Source organism: Carassius carassius, chromosome 20 (assembly GCF_963082965.1).
Source record: "Carassius carassius chromosome 20, fCarCar2.1, whole genome shotgun sequence".
Taxonomy (NCBI): Eukaryota; Metazoa; Chordata; class Actinopteri; order Cypriniformes; family Cyprinidae; genus Carassius; species Carassius carassius.
Window position 1 is genome coordinate 15,356,501 of NC_081774.1, and position 21,479 is coordinate 15,377,979.

General features: G+C 38.4%; 1 long non-coding RNA gene across 1 annotated transcript; it reads left to right on the forward strand.

The window, feature by feature from the left end:
- The first annotated feature begins 5,499 nt into the window (after positions 1-5,499).
- Positions 5,500-8,380, forward strand: LOC132095806 (uncharacterized). Its single transcript, XR_009422509.1, has 3 exons — positions 5,500-5,550; positions 5,649-5,749; positions 8,029-8,380. It is a non-coding gene; the product is annotated as an uncharacterized LOC132095806 (long non-coding RNA).
- Positions 8,381-21,479: the final 13,099 nt, after the last annotated feature.

Consider the following 21,479-nt stretch of genomic DNA (forward strand, 5'->3'; position numbering starts at 1 on the left):
TTAAAAAGAGTTGAGATGTCATACTGTAGCCTTTAATGAGGTGCACAGGCTCAGAGATCTGGGGCTCCCTGCATCCCATGGGAGGGCTGAAGATGGGCGTTTGCTTAGGAAAAGTTTTAATGAAGCTTTAGAACTCTTTTCATAGAAACTGATATTTTCAATGCAGGAACTCAGTGAACAGAAATCACATTGAGCAGAAATATGGATGGAAATTCTGTAGTTGGAGATATTGTGTGCTGTGAGTCATTTCTTTTCAATTAAAGTGAATGTAAGTGAGGTAGCATTATAGTGATATGTAATCATGTTAAATGGTGGCCATGGGGCTGAACAATTAATAAATAAACAAATAATCAGAATTACAATTATGCCTTGTGCAATTAACTAGTCATGAAAAATCATGAAAAACTTTACATGTTTACATCACATCTGTAAACAGGAAAAAGAAGAAGACCTGGCTACTATGGTGTGTGTGTGTGTGTGTATGTGTGTGTGTGTGTGCAGTGTTTGTAGATTGTCAGTGCAACAGTTGCTTAGAATTTAATCTTCTCATCTTGATGACTGTTTTTATTGGTAAAGTTCTAAACAGCAATCATCGTTAACATCTGGGGAACCTGTTGTCATAAATAATAAACCTCAAACAGCAATTCTGCTTTGATCAAACTGAGCAATCTTTAGAGCTAAATGGCAGTAGCATGATTTATTTTAAAACATTTCTGTCTTTATTTGGTCAGAAAAAAGCGGAAGATATGTTACCTACACACTTTTCTAGACACTCATTTACATTGTGTTTACATTGTGAGGGGGGATCTCCTCATCCACAGCCAGTGTGCAGCATCCACCTGCAGCATAGTGTGCCAGAATGCCCACCACACACCAGCTTACTGGTGGAGAGGAGACAGAGTGATGAAACCAATCAGCGGATATGAGGATTGTTAGGAGGCCATGATGGTCAAAGGCCAATGGGCAAATTTGGCCAGAATGCCAAGGTCGCACCTGTACTATTTTCGAAAAAACATCCTGGGATATTTAATGACCACAAAGAGTTAGGACCTCGGTTTAATGTCTCATCTGAAGGTCTGTGCTTGTTGACTGGCCATACTAACACCTCTTCCAGCAGCAACCTAGTTTTCCCAGGATGTCTCCCATCCAGGTGCTGACCAGGCTCAACCTGGTCAACCTAATAAATGAATAAATAAATAAATAAATAACAGTAAGTCTTAAAATAACTTGCAAATGTATTTTTCAAACAGAGATTGTGATAGAGAGGCAAATATCCCTTATTTTAAGGTCCAATTCTTGCTTGACTTTTGCCTCAATAAACTCCTACTGTAATTTGCTGCTTGTTGATAGTTAATAAAGTAGTTGTTAAATTTAGGTATTGGGTACGATTAGGGATATATAATATGGTCATGCACAATATGTGCTATATAAGTAATAAACAACCGATATGTTAATTAAAGGCCAGCTGATAAACAACTTTTTAATAGAGAGAATTGGTCCCTAGTGTCACCGAGGCTATAGGTACATACTGCAGCTTAAAATAAATTAAAAGTAAAAGGTGATTTTAGCTTAGTGTTATAAATGCTACAAGTGAAATAATGCGTTATATCATTTTAAAGTATGTTGACTGATGTTGAATGATTTTTTATTACTGTATATATAGGATATATACACACACTGATAAGTACTGTAGAAACCAATGCTATCTTACGACAAATTCTTATGTATTTTACGAGGCGACTAATTCATATGAATTCATACAACCTCACTCGTACGATTTTGTATGATTTGTCTAGACTCCAGTGATGGGTAGGTTTAGGGGCGGGGTTAGGTGTAGGTCATTCATGCAAATTCATACGAATTGTGCAACTCATAAAATACGTACGATTTTGCACAAATCATATGAATTTGTACGAATGAGGTTGTACAAAGTCATACAAATTAGCCACCTCGTAAAATATGTATGAATTGCCGTGAGATCAGGCTGGTAGAAACATTTTTCACTCTGAAACTACAAGTACATTTCAAAAGCAATGGCAGAAACACATTGAATTAAACACAATGCCTGAAACAGTATTTTCTTGTAAAACTAATCATATATATACACACACACACATTTTGTAAAAAATTTACTTAGCATTTTGACAAATTAGTGTATTTAATTTTTTATGAAGTATTATCTGCTTTGTGTCTTGCCTATGACACCTTTTAACCATGACTATATTCAAAATATATTATAGCTTCTCACAACAAAATGCTTGAATAAAACACTGCAAAGGTGTGTTTGTGGTGTAAATAAGAGATGCATTCTGCAGTGCAGACAGCTTTGTTGATTATAACAGGAGTGTTGGTGAGATGTCTGTGCACGGACTGCCAGTGAGCTGCCACTGAACTGCAGGGCTCAAACAGTCGTGTGAGACGTGACTGACATGATGCACATACATGTTGTGACAATTACTTTTCAGCAAGGAGCAGAATATACAATCCAGATGTCAAGTAGATACTTACAAAACATGGCAACGGATAGCAGTGTAGCTCTGTACGGGAAGTTAGTCAGTAGGCATGAACAATATTTTACATTTAAGAAAGGTATATTTTGCATATTTAAAAATTTAATCTTACAACAAAGTGTGGCTTAAAGCAAAGTAAGCGTGCATTCAAGAACACATTCACTGCTGGCTACAATAGGTTTGCTTGGTGATATGGATGCCAAAGAGTTCTGAACAGTGTTGGAGATAGTGTGAATGTGTTTATTCAGTTTTGTACAATAATGTGCTGTGTGTCAGACGAGAGTATGTTAACAAAGCTGCAGCCTCTAAAGAGAACAAGAGAGTGCAGTTCAGCTGGATTGCTGTATAGAAAGGAGCCCATATGGCCAGTATAAAATGAGTCAGTCCATGTAACCTTCAGCAGAAGTGGAGAGATACCGAGAGTGGAGAATGAGCTGATATACACAGTGATGATGAACATTTTGACTTAACTGAGAATATGAGTACCCCTCTATTTTGAAGTGTCCAGGAGACTGGTTGATATTAAGTCCAAACAGCTGAGACAATCATCATAATATTCCACAAGTAAATCAAATTACTTCAGTTGATCATTTAATGTCTTGCGAAGTAAAATTCTGAATTTTTGTAAAAACAAATCCATCATCATGAACATTATCCATCAAATGAACTTTAAACATTAACTTCAAACAGTTGCTTCCAGCTCTATCTATACTATTGCTTTATCCAGTTCGTTTTTTTTACTGGGTTCTGACTTGTCAATGCAATTCAAGAGATACTGTAACAGAACCAGAAAGGCTTGTGGTTTTGAAAGGAAGTGAACCTTCTGGTATCTGTTATTCACATACTGTAGAAAAACACAAACAGGGAGGCATAGACGTGAGATACCATTTATGAAAGTGTTAATCAGAATCAGCAGTCAGTGCCCCATGAAGAAGTTTTCAGGGGAATTGAAATAAAGGACACCTACTGTATCTCCATATGGAGTATCTTTGCAGTTAGTTCCTTTGAATGAGACTATGCTACATTATGTCTAAAGCAAGTAACCACAAAACTAACAAACTCTGTAATTTTGCACTTTATTCTCATAGGGAAGATGAACAAAAATCATTTTATGAAATACATTTATATCATATTATTCTTGTATTTTGTGTTTGCCAATCTAGCCATTTAAAGTAAGAAAGCGACACTAAGTGAAATAATCTTTCTTCAGGACTGCAGTACAATTATGAGCAGGACACTGAAATAAATGTAATTTATGCATGGTGTACTCTAAAATTCATTTGTGAAACTCGTTTTCTTCTGCTTCCTCTCTGCAAGACTTAATTGGTTCTGTGTGTCACAATATGGTTCTGGGAGTATTTAATGTTGGAAAACTATGTTCAGTGCCTTATCTTGGAAGATTCTATAATATTGGTATTCCTTCAGAAATGAGTTTTGTTTTGGCTGTATGAAATACAACTCATATTGGTTCAATGGCACTCCCAGTCATTTTATTGCAAGTGTCATATTAAAGGTAGAACCTACACTGTGAAAAATTATTTAGCAGTTTAGTTGTTTCAATGAATTTTTTTATGTTGACACAACTTGCAGTTACTGAATTTGTTCATTCAACTAAAAATTTTAAGTTTTCAGTGTCTTTAAGTTTTCAGTGTCAATGTAGTTTGAAAGTTGACTAAACTAGATTATTTGTCCTCTAAACTTAAAAAAATTTGTTGACTCAATTCAATAGCAATATCACGTTCTCAACATCACTTATCGCGAGATCTCGTCATTCTCGTGAAGGCTGTTGCAGACAGGATATGGTCGTCGGCCATACCAGTAAGCTTCTCCACAAAGTTTGGACATTTTAACAGAATACAACTTTGGTAAGTAAAATATTCGTATTCATTGGCTTAATGTGTACAATTACATTTGTTGTCTCAGAAGAGTAAGTATGGTTTAAAGAGTCGTATTTTTTTATGTAACTTACTGTATGCAAATGTTCGTTTCGCGGCACTCTGAAGCCTCAGAATACAGGCGGTTCCACAGTATTTTCCTTATAAATATTAAAACAGATATTCTCCCATGCGGGACAGCGGAGCTGAACTTATGTGGAGAACGATAAAAATACAGTTTGTATGTATTAATTGAGCCCAGAGCTGCGTTAGAGACCGTTCAAACAGAGCGCGAGAGCACAACGGATCACTGTATGGATTAAGAACGGCGGGAATAAAAAAAAAAAGGAACCGCTCTAAACCTGACAGCGTAAAGACATCCGTCAGAATATACATCGATGAAAAATTAGGGGGAAAAAGAAGACTACTACTTGAACTGTCTCTTTTCTGCATGTTATAAGGGAAACGAATGAGCACTTCCCTCAGAGTTCTTCTGGAGCGCATAACTTAACGTTACATTTGATATCGCTGACATAAGCTTGGTTCTGATGATTTTTTACAGTCTACGGTTCAGATGAAGTTCTGAAGGTATAGAAACTCTTCTTTCACTTTTCTGAAGTGACGTTAGTCATTCAAGTGCCTCACCAGAACTCAGTGTATTGCTGCAAGAATAATGTTATCTGTTTTTATACAGTCTATGGTGAATATACGGTCATAAGTAAATTGCATACATTAAAACTATATATTTTAAAATAAAAGTAATAATAGCATATATCTTGTATAACGTTATGTTAAATAGCCATACAATAACGATTGACACAAATGTGTTACATTTCTTTTTATTGTGTTATAATTCTGTGTTGTGTCATTTAAAAGCATAGTCTGGATGGTAAAGTTTGTCTTTGGTATTTAAAACAAACTTGTCAATACATTTGACTTTCTCTGTAAAGATTTATTTATATATTGATGTTTATTATTTTTCAGTGTTTTAACGTGTTTTTTTTTTTATTTTTCATGTTTATGATATTTTGGAATGACTGAAGATCAGTGCAGAATTCAGTAATCCTGTGGATGGACCGAAGCAATTCCTTTTGCAGTTTAATCCATCAAAATGGTTTGCAGAGATAATGGAGATGACATTCACATTGTAGAGCTTGGACAAAGTTGTAAGTAAATGTATTTACTTTATAAATGTACATTTATTGGAGTCTATCAGCTTTACAATTGTAAGGCACATTTTAATGCTTCCTTTTGTTTTTGTAAGCACACAGGCTCGGCGCAGGAACTCATCAAGGACATGACTGTTGGGATCACGCTTGTGGATGACCAAACTGAGCACCATCAGTCTGCAGTGATGTGGTCCAGGTAATAGAAGAAGAAGATATCTGGGTGATCTGGGGTTGTAACACGTTGTGGGGTTGTGTACTGTATTAGACAATCTGGGACTGGGACTAACAGAAATAAACTAATTCAGGTTTAAAACAACTTAAGGTTTAGTAAATTACAATTTTCTTTCTTTTTCTCTTTTGGGTGAACCCTTTACGAAAATGTAGATATTTGCATTGGAAAACAGCTTAAAAATTTGGAAAATATAATTTGACATTATTTTCCCTTCAGTTTTATTCCTTGAATTTTCTATAATTGGTAATTAAAAAGTCTTTATAAAGTGTTAAATTTATCTCCATAAAATCAACAGAAACCCTGTTTATGGACATCGCCATTCTTTATCATTTTGCTGAATACTGTTTTGAATCCTGAAAAATATTCAGTGCTAGCATATTGGCCATTAGCAACTTTAATTAAGCCATGTTTTACTCATTCTCAAGTCATCCTATGTGTATATGATTTTCTTCTTTCAGACGAATCTGATCTGAGTTTAATTAAAAATTGTCCTGGCTCTTCCAAGTTATTTAATGGCAGTAGACAGGTGTGTTTTTTTTTCTCAGCAGTCCAAAAATAGTCAAATAAAATGCACCCATCCATCAATAAAACGTGCCTCACATGGCTCTGGGGGGTGAATAAAGGCTTCCTGTAGCAAATCGATGCGTTTTTTGGAAGAAAAATATCCATATTTAAAACGTTATAAACACTTTTTTTTTTCTCTTCCACTGACTATCATATGTGCAAGCCTAATTTTGTGAATCTACTTCGTGATCGGCGTATTGTTGTCTCTCCTCCGCTCTTCCGTGTTCGTCACTAATCACCGGTGCATGCATGACCCCTATGTCCTATTTTCATCCACCCGGAATGGCTCTCAAGAAAGTGAGAGAAAAGTGTTTAAATATGTTTTAAATAACATTTTAAATATGTATATTTTTCTTACAAAAACACATGGATTCGCTACAGGAGGCCCTTATTCACCTCTTAGAGCCGTGTAAGGTACTTTTTATTATGAATTGATCCACATTTTTGACTACCGTACCGTACTGTTTTCTCTTGCTTCTTGGTTCTAAATAAATGCGTTTATAGTCCAGTGCGACTTATATACGTTTTTTTTCTTGTCATGATGTATTTTTGGACTGATGCGACTTATACTTACGTGCGACTTATAGTCTGAAATATACGGTACTTTTGGACTGTTGATAAAAAACACCCACCTATTGCCATTATAAAGCTTGGAAGAGCAAGAATAGTTTTTAATATAATCCGATTGGATTTGTCTGAAAGAAGAAAGTCATACACACCTACGATGCCATGAGGTTGAGTAAAGCATGCATTTTTGGGTTAACCAACCCTTTAGGAGTCATGCTTTACTCTGAACATGCAGTGCAACAGACTATTATTTAAAAGGTATACCTCTTTACACCAATATATTTTCTGATCATTGTAAAAATGATGTGACAGATTAGAAAGTTAAAATTGGATTAAGAAAAAAAAACCCAAATATGTTGAATTGGTTTGTCACATTTTATGTCATTCAGAAATCATGTAGAATACCAGTGAAGAAAATAATCCCCCCCCCCCCCCCATTTTTAGCCTAGTTGGTTCCGGAAGTGCATTTTCCACCTATTTTCCCATTGGGATTTAAAACTCTTTGTGTTCAGTGTAACAATAAAAACTTCATAATCATCGGGAAGAAAGAGGAGGGAACCGGCAGACAATCAAATGAAACTTTAATAATAAAATAAAGACAAAACAGCGCGACAGCCCCTTACGGATGACTGCCGCGCACAAACAAATCCAAAACACAAACTAAAATCCAGGCCTGGTCCTCTCTCGTCCTTCACTGTCGTCGCTCCTCTTTTATATCCCTCCATCTCCTCTGTGGGACTCGACACCGTTGGGTCGAGCAGGTGTAGCTCATTTCCAATCACTCCACCGGCCTCGCTCCGTTCCCACAGCTCTCGGCCCCGCCCCACTCGCCACATTCAGCATAACAAAGAAATTTGTACAGGCTTTTAACAGTTTAATACAGGAAGTTATTTTGAATGTTTCTACACGAAACAGTTGAGGAGCACCATTTACTTTTGACTTTCATTTTTGGTTACATTTTTCAAAATATCTTCCACTTGAATGTGTATTACAATTTGCATTTATTGATAGCTGTGCTTTTAACAAAACACACAACATTATTAGTGTATGTACAAATGTGTGTTAATTTGTTATAAATTTATTAAGTAATGTAATATTTTTTGTTTTCCCAGCCATCCGGTGTCATTAAGGATGTTGAGAAAGAAATTGAAGAGGGCATTCTGATTGTAACTGAGGAGCAGCAATGTGATGTGCTTCCCAAGGAATAACCAACATTGCTCTCATTTGGACATCCTGTCATCATTGACACCTCCCATGTCCCCAAGGCATTTGGACCCCTAATGGGTCTGTATGCAGTGAACATCCACTACCTCATGAAATACACCATTGAGGCTCTGCAAAAACTTGTGAAGATCAGCTGCTCCCACCATGTGCTCGCTACAGCGGCAGGAACTGTAGGTGTGGGGGAGTGAATGTACAGTGCTCTCTCCACCCTCAACACCATGACTGAGGTGTCCTTGAGCAAGCCACCGAACCCCCAACTGCTCCCCGGGCGCCGCAGCATAAATGGCTGCCCACTGCTCTTTTTTTTTAAGGAACTTTAGGTTCTTTTGTGCCTTTCACTACATTTTAGAATGTACATCAAAGTTTTTCATGTCATGACTTGGAATATGCATGTTGTCATGTAAACAAATGTTGTTTCACCTCTCATTTTCTTAAACAGTTTGTACACATTTTCAGTATGTAGCATTATGATGGTGGAGAGTTTGGAAACTTTCAAGATCCTTCTGATGTTAACACCTCTGTCTGGTCATGTTGTGCTATGAAATTTAGAATCTGACGGTTTAGATCTTTGTGCTTCCATGTGCATTCATTCCATTTATATCTTATTATACAGAAGTACAGTACACTAATTTTTTGTAACTAATTGTGATATTATATACATATATCTTGGTTTCTCATTTTGACCATGACTTGCATTATGGTGGGGGGAGTGCATGTGAACTTGTGCAGGGCTAATATGCAGAGTTTAACCTTATGATTTTCATATTGAGTTATGAAATTAAAAAAAATTCCTTTGGTTTTGATCTGATGAATTGAAATGCAACTATTTGTTTCTCAATCCCATGCCAATGTTATTTATTATACATCACACTTTCAAGTGTCGGTTCAGATCTTTAGACGTGTGTGTTTGTATTTTGCTATTTTTTTTTAATCAATTTTCAGTTGATGTGTTGACAGCAAATTGCTTGTTCAATTTAAATGTGAATGCAAGCGTTGTCTCTATTATTAAATAAATTACATTAAAAAAGTGTTTTGTCATCTTTATTTAAACATTTAAGGCAGTGGGGTAACATTTGTTTACGATTATTGATCGAAGTAAAGAAAAAAAAAAAATCCCTGTTGACACAACATGATTTAGTTGACTGGACTAGAAAATAATAGTCAAGTCAACTTAAAGAAATTTGTTACCTGGACTAATTCCACTCTAATTTGAAGTTTTTTAAACAAGATTTTTTTTGTCAAGATAACAAAAAAATTTTAGGCAGCGGGGTAACATAATATTTTTAGTTGATTCAACAAATTATTTTTTACAGTGTAGAGTACTTTTTAAATGTTTAGTTTAAAGGTACAATTTGTAAGATATTTGCAGTAAAATATCCAAAAACCACTAAGCTAGTGTTATATATTTTGTCCAGCTGATTACTAACAATATCTCTAATGTTTTCAACTACTTGTAAATTATGAGAAAAAATTCCCATTCTAAACAGTGACACGGGGGCAGTGCAGTCGCCTGTCAATGACGTTAGTTACCCTTTGCAAACAAAAAGACAACAAATCCCATCATTCCACGAGCCTTCTTAGCATCATCAAACTACGCTATTGTTATTGTTTTGGTAGTGCGCCCTCTTGTGGCAGGTCCTACAACCTGTACCTTTAAGTAATAATGAAAACAACAATTTAATGAACTAACTAGGCATATTAGGTTCTAGCAAACAACTATGTTATTCTGAGAAATAATTCAATACCTTTTGCAGTTTGATACTCATATTGCTTTTAATAAGCCATTAGGAGACAACATTTCTCAAAACCCTGTAAATTTGTCAAAATCACTGTCTAGCAATAACATTTAATCATAATCTTACAAAGGAATTATTATTTTTAAGTATTTTAAGTGGTTTTGTGGACATTTTAGTTTAGTTATTTTAACACACACACACACACACACACACAATTGTTGTCTTAAAATACAAACTCTCTATATGCTCTACTCAGCATTTATGGCATTTATAGCCCTGAATGTAACATATCTTATTATATTACAATAAGTAGTGTAGAAATAAAGAAAACTGTGTAAACATGCTACACATTTTGAAATGAAAGGCAGCCAATTCTCCACCTGGCAACATTAATAATTAGCGATGACATTTATTTGTCTTTACTTTGTTCCTCTAAATGGAATAAATTTCCCTTCAAAATTCCTTGGTGACAATACACTTATGAATATATTCATAGAGGTTTCATTCAGCAGAATGTTCAGTTGCTGGATATGAATAGTGAAACTGTCCCAAACCTATTTGAATGAAAACCCGCTTTTGTTTGTATTTTTTGGGGAAATTCACTGAATATTGTTTACTATGGGGCTTGTTGTTTAGTGACACTACAGTCAGTCGGTTATTAATCTCTCATTAATAATTAAATTATTAAAAGATTAAATGGCAGCAAAAACTATTTTTTATTATTATTTTTATTATTATTATTATTTTATTTTTTATTTTTTTTATCCACAAGGCTCTATGCTGTTGTGAAATTAATATGTGTTTGGATATTAAAGTCTGATTCCTGAAGCCCAATGAAAGAGTTTATAGCTTTATTGTGTAGCAGTGTTTAAACAGCATGACCCCAGGCCTGACAGTAAGCCAATATAACCTCCAGTTTATTGACTGGTTAAGCATTTCCTTAAATGCATGAATGAAATATAAACATTATCACATCTCTTCAGAATAGCAAAATGATGGAACTAAGATTAAAAGAAGCCCTTTTCATGTCTGGCATCATGATAGAGCTCAAAAGGATACCTGTTCAAAGCATATCATTTTGTTTTGTTTTGTTTTCAATTAGAAACTGACAAAATATTTGTGGAACATCTATTATTAACTATGCACACTTTAAGTGTTTAAATTACTTTTTTATTTTCATCCAGTTGTTCTGTTTAATTTGTTTTATTCTCATTAATACTTAAACATTACATTACTATTCAAAGACTGCTGTCACAGATTTCCCATGTCACCCAGAAGCTAAAATTAATGGATAAGGTTTTCGGCATTAAAGCCAATAAAATATAAACAGAAGCTGTCTTAAGTTTGACTAATTTACCCATAGGACCATTATCATATTACTTTGGAATGAGAGTTGAATGCTGAAAAAAAAAACCATTTACCATTTGCATCAAATGATTGTAAGATCAGTGCTAACTGCAGTGGGTACACAAATGTATTCTGTACTGTATCAGACACATGCATATCTTTACAACTTACCGTTTTGTTTCAGGCATATCATTAATTTCTATATTTGTGTGGAGTGACCGTTAATGAATTATTGGGATTACAAAACATGAGTGGGTGGATTTTTACCATTATAGGTTGGTTGGTTGTTGAACACAACTGTGTTCAAGCACTCTATAAAAGTGACTTTTTGCATTCTATGGCACCTTAAACATAAACATGTTTGAACATGTATGCAATGTTTACATACTTTATACTGTATACTGTACTCAGTAGTGTCACAGACCCTTTTATACCCCCATATGTGATGACGAGAACATGGTAGAAACATTCAAATCTAATGATCATTCTGTACTATTTTTTACTATACTTAATAAACTCTTGTAATTTTTAAAACATTTTTTTTTCACATAACTCCAAATGTTTAATGAATCCTTGTTTTCTTCAGAACAAAGATGGCCAGATGGGAACATGCAGAGAGCAGTAAATCATGGACCCGTTGTGAGTAAAGAAAAGAGAGGCAACTCTTAGTATCCAATGAAAGAGGTTGTTTTTGACGAGTGTGAAAGGAAAACTAGAGTCTTTTCAGAGGAGAGTTATAAAATGGATACGTGAGAGCCGGCAGATACAAGAGGAAAAGAGGCTTGCACAACATCAGTTAATGGACTGTTTGTAGTGAGTCATATGCTTCAGAAGAAAATTGACATGAAAATACCAATAACTAGGTGTACTCAGTCAGGTCCTCTGGTGATCTGCATATAGATTGTCAACAGACAAACGCAGTAAATTGTCCCTTTGCTTCTGAACCTACAGTAAATATGTATAATGTGTCAAGTATGTCTACTTAAGATCTCAAACAGAATGTGGGTATATTTGAAGTATATGTAATGTCATTTCTTTCTCTAACTTTATGCTGTGTTCCTGTGGTCTGCTTATGTGCAAGAGAAACCTGGCCTACCTGTCACATCTTTCACTGCAGTGAATATATATCTCATGGTAGGTTTATTTTTTGAATGTCAAATTCTGTATCGGCACATATTTAAATGTCCAGATTGCAAAAAAAATGCTACTGAATATTTCCAGTGTTATTGCCCAAATGAAAAGAAAACAGTGACCCACTGGGACCCCATAGCAGGCTGTGCTGACACAATGAAACTTGCTTTTTAAATAGTCTATTATTTAGCAAAATTTATACAATAAAAAGTTTGGATAGAATTTGATCTTGGTTTTAGAAACCAATTTTAAAAACCACTGCTTGAAAAACACATAGCTAATTGGACTGTAAACTTTGGATAACAAAAAGAAGCATGAAATTATTCTGGTTATCAGTTTAACGTGTTTAATGTCTTTAGTGTCTTTATTGTTTTAAATAACCTTTTCGGAAAAAAAATTAAAAAATAAATAAATAAATAAAATAAAATAAAATATTGGAGAAATAATTCAGTAGAACAGTGAAACAACACAAAATGAAACAATATACATTCTAACATGTATTTATGAAAAAAAAATTTGAAAAACATTTTTCCGATATTATCGGCCTATATGAGTCTGTCGCCGATATATCAGTATCGGCAAACATGGCACTGATATGTCGCCATTATGATTTTTTTTATTTTACAGAACATATAATGCAGGTTATCTTTGAAATGGTGTAATTACTTGGTTTGTCCAGCAGAACACGCACCATTGTTTGCTACTGGTGACCTAGATGAAAGGCTCAAAAGCTTAAAGGGGTCCTATTATGCTCTTTTACAATGTCTTTTACATTTTTGGAGGGGTGTACTAGAGCATGTTTGCATACTTGGTGGTTCGAAAAACACATAATTTTTTACATAATTTACATCATTACAATACCTTTCTCCCCATCCTGGCATAAACGGCTCGGTTAGGTCCGGGTTTGATGAAGGCCCGCCTTCTGAAAAACAAAATGTGATGTGATAGGTTAACTGTCCAAGTGCATTGTGATTTTGTTTTGTTTTTTTGGCTAAATCACCTTTTAGATAGGATGTCAACAACCACTTAAATATAGCTGCATTTACTATGTAAAGATAATTCTGCAGATTACACCATTTTCTACTATTGTACTGTCAGCAATTTATTGTAAAAACATACATAATTGTAACATACATAATTGTACATGTGTAATAACTAACAAAAACTATATGGCTACAGTTCTTCGTCATCGTCTTGACTTGCGTTATCTAGCTCGGCTCGGTGTTCATCTTCAGTTCTCTCTTCACAGCAGTTCAGTCAGTGTACTTTTTGAGTAAATGAATTACTCCGGGATATTGGTTTGTTTGAACTCAGAGGGAGTTAAAAAAAGTTAACAGCTTAAGTCATTTGTGGATTAATGCGTATTGGAGATGCGAACCGTTTGAAACGATTCAGTTCGATTTGGTGAACTGGTTCAAAAAGATCCAGTTACATCGAATGATTCGTTCGCGAACCGGATATCATTGAACTGTTGTGTTTTGAATTCTCTCACAACAGACACAGAAGAGAAGACAATGATGAATAAAGTCGTAGTTTTTGCTATTTTTGGACCAAAATGTATTTTCGATGCTTCAAAAAATTCTAACTGACCCTCTGATGTCACATCGACTACTTTGATGATGTTTTTCTTACCTTTCTGGACATGGACAGTAGACCGTACACACAGTTTCAATGGAGGAACTTGAGAGCTCTCGGACTAAATCTAAAATTTCTTAAACTGTGTTCCGAAGATAAAAGGAGGTCTTACTGGTTTGGAACGACATAATTTTGATTTTTGGGTGAACTATCTCTTTAAATTGAACCTGTCTGACAAAGTACTGTAGCATGCTTAAAAAGCAATACATCATCTAAAGATATTCAAGAACAAATGAGAAACAAAATAGATGACATGTATCAGTCTGGAAAAGGCCATTATGAAGCCATTTTTAAGTCTTTGAGACTCCAGTGAACCACGGTCAGAGCCATTATCCACAAATGGAGAAAACTTGGAACATCGGTGAACCTTCCCAGGAGTGGCCGGCCAACCAAAATTACTCCAAGAGTGCAACGAAGAGTCATCCAGGAGGTCAGAAAAGAACCCAGAATAACATCTAAAGAAATGCTTGCCTCACTTGCCTCAATTAAGTTCAGTGTTCATGATTCAACAATAAGAAAGAGACTGGGCAAAAAGAGCATCCACGGGAGAGCTCCAAGGCAAAAGCTATTGCTGACCAAAAAAAACACAAAGGCTCATCTCACATTTACCAGTTATTGCAAATGCCTGATTCCAGTTGTTGCTGTTTTAATATAATATTATATATTAAAAATCAATATATATATAAGTATTGATTTTTATTTGTTTATAGTGGTAAAGACAACATGCCAAATCACACTTGCTGCACTCACTTGTAAGATGCCATTTACACAAGAATGTTATCTTGCATGCATAATCAGCTAGACACTTTGTCATCTGTTTTATTAGGAATCATATTTTGTCTTAAAATACTTCATATATTAATGATGTAGAACCACTGTATCTTACCGACATCGCTATGTATAATAGAGTCAAGACGCATTTAGCCGTGATTAAGATTGATAATACTCCAGGTCTAAAGCTGTTTAAGCTATGAGGCAATAGCATGTAACACAGCCTGTATTTATCAGACTACATGATACACACTACAATTCAATTAAAGTTTCATTAAAATATTGCCTCACTTTCAAATCACTTCTTTTGCATTGGGGCTATATCAGTTTTGTTGTTGATGATTTGTTGTGTAGAGCCGGGGGGAAGGATATGACATCATCAAGCTGAAGGTGGGATTGACTCTGATTGAGATGAATGTGCCAGATGTATCACAATAGACTATAAATATTTGATGGTTTAATGTGACACTGCTTCATGGGTAATTAATGGCTATAGTATTAACATTTAGATGGATTAGGCCTGCATCCCATCCTTGGCTGTTTCCTGCTGCACATCAAAAAATCATCACTGACACGCAAAGACATCGCTACAGACACAAGCAGGTACAATGAGATGCGCAGATATTGTAAACTGTCAAGATCCAGGTGCAACAAATCACACAGACTACAGCTCCCTGCATGCACAGAACTCATAAAGTGACTCATGATGCTCAGAAGCAACATCTGTGTAAGACAGCTAATTTAAGACACAGCAGCCCTGTTGAGAGACATCCAAAACTAATGAAGATTGCATATGCAATAAATGGAAGACATATAACGTGATGAGAAAGTTTCAAATAAAGTAGGTCACATGCATTAGATTCCTGTTGTCACGATCAGTGATACAGGAAACCAGAAGATAGAACCAAGTGCGGGTAAGTCATTTATTAGGGGTTAATCCACAGAGAATAAACAGTCCAGGCATGAGTCGAAAACCAGAAGAGCAATCCAAACATAAACTAAACAAGAAGGCAAGGCAAGGCAAGGCAAGGCAAGATGACGGACATGAATTAACATCAACATTAAACAAGGACTCCGTAACACAGACTCAGACAGACCGGGTATAAATACACAAAAGGATAATGGGGAAACTGGAGACAGGTGGGGAACAATCAATTAACTAAACAAGGAGGAAGGTGACCAAATAAGGAGACAGGAAGTGATAATATGATACACACCGTGGGAACCGGAGGACACCTAGTGGAAACCCAGGGAACACAACCCAGACACTGTGACAATACCCCCCCTCTACGGAGCGGCTCCCAGACGCTCCAAGACAGACACAGAACAGAGACCAGGAGGGAGGCGGACAGGTGGAGGCTCAGGGGGAGGGACGGAGGGTCAGCAAAGAAAAACATGGGGAACAGGCACCAGAATGTAAACACAAAACAGGAAGACCAGGAGGGAGGAGGACCGGAGGAGGTTCAGGGGGAGGGACGGAGGACCAGACTAACAGAAAGGAACAGGGACAGAAATTAACACAAAAACAAAAAGCAAAAAACAACATGAAGCCCCCCAGGGCGGAGCAGAAGACCACCACGTCCTTGTGGTCGAGGCCAGAGTCCCCCAGGGCGGAGCAGAAGACCACCATATCCTTGTGGTCAGGGCAGAAGGCCCCCAGGGCGGAGCAGAAGACCACCACACCCCTGTGGTCAGGACGGAAGCCCCCCAGGGCGGAGCAGAAGACCACCACAACCTTGAGGTCAGGAATGAAGCCCCCCAGGGCGGAGCAGAAGGCCACCACCCCAGTGTGGTCAGGGCGGAAGCCCCCCAGGGCGGAGCGGAAGACCCCCACAACCGTGTGGTCAGGGTGGAAGGCCCCCAGGGCGGAGCAGAAGACCACCACAGCCATGCGGTCAGGACCAGAGCCCCCCAAGGTGGAGCAGACCTTCGTGCGGCTGGACCAACGGGACGACGAAACTCTGGTAATCCCCTGGTGTCATTACTGGACTCCAGAAGATTGGTGCTGGCCTGACACTGCTCATGAAGATCATTGGTGACTTGTATTTGTACATGAAGATCATTGGTGACTTGTCTTTGCTCATGAAGATCAATGGTGACTTGCCTTTGTTCATGAAGATCAGAGGTGACTTGCCTTTGTTCATGAAGATCAGAGGTGACTTGCCTTTGTTCATGAAGATCAGAGGTGACTTGCCTTTGTTCATGAAGATCACCGGTGACTTGACTCAGTCCATGAAGATCACCGGTGACTTGACTCAGTCCATGAAGATCACCGGTGACTTGACTCAGTCCATGAAGATCACCGGTGACTTGACTCAGTCCATGAAGATCACCGGTGACTTGACTCAGTCCATGAAGATCACCGGTGACTTGACTCAGTCCTTGAAGATCACCGGTGACCAGCCCTGACTCTGGAGGATCCGCGGTGACCAGCGCTGACTCTGGAAGGATCACCGGAACCTGACTCGACTCTGGAAGGATCACCGGACCCTGACTCGACTCTGGAAGGATCACCGGAACCTTACTCGACTCTGGGGAGTTCACCGGAACCTGACTCGACTCTGGGGAGTTCACCGGAACCTGACTCGACTCTGGGGAGTTCACCGGAACCTGACTCCACTCTGGGGAGTTCACCGGAACCTGACTCGACTCTGGGGAGTTCACCGGAACCTGACTCGACTCTGGGGAGTTCACCGGAACCTGACTCCACTCTGGGGAGTTCACCGGCACCTGACTCGACTCTGGGGAGTTCACCGGCACCTGACTCGACTCTGGAGGGTCAACTGGAACCTGACTCGACTCCGGAGGGTCAGCTGTGACTCTCATCCTGTGCAGCGGCGCTGGGCAAGCAGCCATCTTGGGCCATGACTCTGGACAGGTGGCCATCTCGTACTGTGGTGCTGGGCTGGCGGCCATCTGGGGTTGTGGCGCTGGACTGGCGGCCATCTTGTACTGTAGCGCTGGACCGGTGGCCAATTTGGGCATTGGCGCCGGGTTAGCGGCCATCTTGTGCTGTGGCGCTAGGCTGACGGCCATCTTGGGCTGTGGCGCTGAACCGGTGGCCAATTTGGGCATTGGCGCTGGGCTGGCGGCCATCTTGGGCTGTGGCGCTGGAACGTTGGCCAATTTGGGCATTGGCGCTGGGTTAGCGGCCATCTTGTGCTGTGGCGCTGGACAGACGGCCATCTTGTGCTGTGGCGCTGGACCGATGGCCAATTTGGGCATTGGCGCTGGGTTAGCGGCCATATTGTGCTGTGGCGCTAGGCTGACGGCCATCTTGGGCTGTGGCGCTGGAACATTGGCCAATTTGGGCATTGGCGCTGGGTTAGCGGCCATCTTGTGCTGTGGCGCTGGACAGACGGCCATCTTGTGCTGTGGCGCTGGGCTGGTAGCCAGTTTGGGCAGTGGTGCCTCACTGGCGGCCATCTTGGGTTGTGGCGCTTGGCTGGTTGCCATCCTGGGCAGTGGTGCTGGGCCGACGACCACCCCGCCGGAAGAGACAGAAGTGGCTGGGGCATCCCACCAAAGCCGATGCTGCAGGTAGCGCACAAATTCCCAGAATTCCAGTGTCTCTAACTGCGCCATCTCCTCTTGAGACACTGGATCATCCAGCCCGCCATTAAAATAGTCCTTTAGGGCCGCATCGTTGTAACCCATGCCCTCGGCCAGGGACCAGAACACCTGAGCCAGGGTCCCCACTTCATTGCCCTCTTGGCGGAGGGCGATCAACCGAAGATACTTGGCTCGCCGCTCTGCCATCTTGGCTGGGGAATGGAAAAACAACATACCGCTGGTTCCTAGAATGACGGAGTCCTTCTGTCACGATCAGTGATACAGGAAACCAGAAGATAGAACCAAGTGCGGGTAAGTCATTTATTAGGGGTTAATCCACAGAGAATAAACAGTCCAGGCATGAGTCGAAAACCAGAAGAGCAATCCAAACATAAACTAAACAAGAAGGCAAGGCAAGGCAAGGCAAGGCAAGGCAAGGCAAGGCAAGGCAAGGCAAGGCAAGGCAAGGCAAGGCAAGGCAAGGCAAGGCAAGATGACGGACATGAATTAACATCAACATTAAACAAGGACTCCGTAACACAGACTCAGACAGACCGGGTATAAATACACAAAAGGATAATGGGGAAACTGGAGACAGGTGGGGAACAATCAATTAACTAAACAAGGAGGAAGGTGACCAAATAAGGAGACAGGAAGTGATAATATGATACACACCGTGGGAACCGGAGGACACCTAGTGGAAACCCAGGGAACACAACCCAGACACTGTGACACCTGTAGTAGTAAGGGGTAGGAGCGGGACCATGGACAGCTCTTCTCTGTGTGGATGTTCAAGCCTGCAACTGCAGTTCAATTATATGAATTTGACAGGCATTTTTTGCAAAAAGGTTTGTGCTTTCAGAGTATTGAAGATATGCAGTTTGTTAGTTCATGCATCCCCTGGCAATCAAAACCATGACCTTGGTGTTGCTAGTGCAATGTTCAGGTCATCAGCCAGGGGCAGGTTTTAAACGTGTGTGTGTGTGTGTGTGTGTGTGTGTGTTTCCTTTTTCTTTTCTTAGCAATAGAATGTATTATCTTCTTATAAAACGTGTGGCTAATAATGTGGCAAAATATTTAAATATAACTATTTCAAACTTTTATTATTATAATTTACTACATTTTTAACCACATCATTTGTTGGAGAAAATAAAGGTTTGATATTTTGTATGTTAACCTTTAGCAATTTTTGGTTCATTTTAAAACACATCATTATATACTTATTTATTATACAAATTTATTATTGTCATATAATTAATTATTACTGTATACATAAGTTTGTTAAAAAGACTATACAATTCCCATCAGATGTTTGAAAAAAAAAAAAAAAAAAAAAAAATGATGAATAATATATATATATATATCTTTCTTTTTTTATGATTGCATCTACAGTTATTTTTTATTTAATTTATTCCTGTGAAGACAAAGCTGAATTTTCAGCAGTCATTGCTCGGTACATAATAATGAGGTTTCCATAAAATTATTAAGCAGCAAAAAATGACAATGAAAAAAAAATAAAATAAAAAAAAAACCTTAATAGCATTATTAATAGTTGAGCACCTACAACGTTAGGAGGTTGTATTGAAACTCCACTTGGCTCAGTCATCTCAGTTTGAAAGGGCATCATGCTTCTCCATTGATAGCAGTATCTACTGTGCTCAAACCAGATTTTGTGTCATTGCAGTAGCAACTAGCACAGTAACATGAAAGAACATAGCTTTGTCTAATCTTCAGTGAATCTTTGTTTTGTGGTATATGTACAGTAGGGTCTTGAAAGGAGGCAAAAACCCCGCACATTGACCCTGATATATGACAGCCCCTAACCCTTCACAATGATCCTCAGACGAGCAGTGCCACAGACTTCAAGAGCATCTTCTGCACTTCAACTAATCCTCCGACCGCAAGCTGTCATCGATGTATATCCACTGAATTCATCTGAACTATTCTCCAGTGCAACATACGCCCATTCTTCATCCCTTCACACTTACACTGTACTATTAATTGGCAGAAGAAGATGTCTTTAGAGGAGTGTGAGTGATGGAAACAGCATGCATAATTCAGAGGGATAGAAGGAAACGAGGAAAAAAAAGCGAGTTCATGGTGAACAGCAGTATGTTGACTGTATCAGAGCAGCACTTGGTGTTTCAAAGAATTGCAACTGCAGTGCAGAGACATGACATAATGAGTTTGGTGAGAATATTGCTCCTGGGGCAGGATTAGGGAGCAGGAGATGACGGAGCTGCTAGTGTTCTGTCAAATGAGGGTGGAGGTACTCGCGTATGTCTTTTTGCAGGGGCACGTTTAATAGTAGGGATGTCCAGATCCGATCACGTGATCGGAAATCGGGCCCGATCGCGTGGTTTCAGACTCGATCGGAATCGGACGTTACCTCCCGATCAGGACTCGGATATATATATATATATATATATATATATATATATATATATATATATATATATATATATATATATATTCTCATTAATTTTTAACACATCTTTTGTTATGCGGTGGCACAGAGTTAGACCCTTTTGACTCCACACAGAAACAGCGACGCGTGCGGCATGACATCACTTTGTTTTCAAGAACTGGTGTGAATAAATATAGATTCAAACTCAAAGAGACATGATAGTTTGCGCATGACCTGATATTTCATTCGGACTCAGGATACAGCGAGATGAACATCACAGAGCGATAAACTCTCATGCAGTGTGTGTTTCATTCATACTCGAAGCCGGAGCACGCTCTCGCGCTGATATCAGGATATTCCTAATATGGACAAAATCGTCAAACTATGCTGGGGTGCGCACAGGAAAACAGAAACTTATGCAAACACGAAGACGTTAATATACGATCACGACAATAAATTGTTCTTCAAGTCATCTCCAGCAGGTGATAAATAAAGTATGAACAATGCAGTGCTGATTGACATAGTATTTATTACAGTATAGAAACTATTCTGCATTATTATGTAATAAACAGTGTTTGTAGTATATAAACAAATCATTATTATTTGTTATTGTCCAGCATTTATAGATTTCTAAGCCAATTAAAAGCTAGAAATTAGAGAAAAAATAAAGTTGCCGATAATACCAGTCAGAAGTTTTTGAACAGTAAGCTTAAGGTTTTTTTTTTTTTTTTTTTTAATGAAGTCCCTTCTATTCACCAAG